Below are 2,038 nucleotides of genomic sequence, written 5' to 3' on the forward strand. Positions count from 1 at the left end.
TATATATATATATATATATATATGTATATACATACATATTTCTGTATATATAACATCATAAATGTGTGTTGTGAGTGTGCTGGGTTCGCGATTATAAAGAGTTGACTTCGATGAATAAACTGGACAGTGTGTTGTATCATTTCTTCTGAAATTTGTAACAGTAAAGTTTTCTCTCCTCACAGTAAAGATGCAGGCAGCAGGACTTTCTGTGGTGGCCTTATCGAAGCCAAAATATATGAGCTTCAACATTGACGCAAACACATTTCCTCTACAGTATGTATTATTAAAACAATTGTATAGGTCGTAAATATTTCGGTAGAAGACCATTTTTATAACGCCACTCTTTCAAATTCTCAGTGAAACCTCATTTGTTATACTCTGTTGTTATACTCTGTCTCAACATATTCTGAAACTCTACATCCTTCCACGGATTTGATTTGCTTTTTTCTGTTTATAGAAAATATAACCTCCTCCAATTTCACAGGGGAATTCTTTTATATTCCCTTGTGTTACGGATATACTGTAACTGTTCTGCACAACACTACACAGCCGACGAGACAGGCACCTTTCCTTAAGCAACGCCTGGTACGTCTGTGATGAGCAGTAACCATGATTACGGCTGGCAATAGTTTAAACGCTATCAGGAATAACTGGAAAAACAATGAACATAATAGTGATGCATATACAGTGCACGTTATAGCTGTTGATGAACTCCTTAATGGCAAACCATATGATTGCTGGTTCAAGTTAAAGCATCATGTGGTCCCTTATAAGTTCAAGAGCGCAAACAAAATAGAATAATCAATACTTTGTCACTCAACACGTGAGAAGGAGATCTACGAATATTTTACTGTTCAACTTCCAGATATTTTCAGCAGGATCAAGGTCACGCAATGTCGAGACATTTGAGTAGAATTAACGTGCTGGTGCCATCTTTTAAAGTAGTTAATTGTACCTTTAATATATTGGAATCGAGGAGGAGAGAAGCAAGGTTAAATTCTGTTGTTTTAGACCAGAGTAGGTTATGGGATAGAAAAATGCCGTCAGACATTTTATCCGATCATAAAGGATTCATTTAAATTTCTTCTCTCCAGATAGAATTAGCACTATCAAACACAAACTAACAAGAAAACATCAACACCAAGAAGAAGGAGAAGGGTAGGAGGAGGAGGAGGAGTACGTGAAGAAGAAGAAGAAGAAGAAGAAGAAGAAGAAGAAGAAGAAGAAGAAGAAGAAGAAGAAATGACCTCTGTTGGGATTGAAGGCAGAATTATTTCAAACAAATGTTTACACTTTCCGAGTCACTCTTCTCTGGAATATTGCTTTCAAAGCAACTTGTTATTCTTTTCTGTTCAGGTGAACCATCACAAATATTCCAAAGATTTGACTGAATGGAATAACTAGTTTCCTTCTTTAGAAAAACGGTATACGTGGACATCGTCACTGGACATGGAGTAAAAAGTCTGCAAATACCCCTCCCACCGAACAAAACCAAAGTATCATTCATTTCGAAAGGAAGAGCAGAGTTTTTAATTATTGAGAAACAATAATCAAAATAAAAGTAATACGAACGCCTTTGATCCATTATTCTCCCGAAGACAAAACCTGTGACTAAAAAACAACAACAATATCGAACAGTCTCTTCTTTAGATATCATTTCAGTTTGCATCAGTCACCGTTGGGGAATATCTTTTCAGTTATTCCCTTGAATATATCGAACTGCAAACTACGATGCAAAAGAAATCTATCTTGTACAGAGACAAGGCGAACGCTGTCCCATTGGATTTAAATTCATACACCACGGACTGGTAATACAATTTTAGCTGTCAGCTCGATATTTTGCTCCTACAAAAGTAATGTAGAAATTATTGATTTGTAATTAAATTTTAATGAAACCGTTTTCAAAAAACGTTATCATTGTGCTTCGTATAATTACATACGAACATATAAATACCTGCGTTCACACAAAGACAGACATTCGCATATATTCACATTAATATATGTGTCCGTATATGTACGTATAAATGCAACCATACAT

Source organism: Octopus bimaculoides, chromosome 6 (assembly GCF_001194135.2).
Source record: "Octopus bimaculoides isolate UCB-OBI-ISO-001 chromosome 6, ASM119413v2, whole genome shotgun sequence".
Lineage (NCBI taxonomy): Eukaryota > Metazoa > Mollusca > Cephalopoda > Octopoda > Octopodidae > Octopus > Octopus bimaculoides.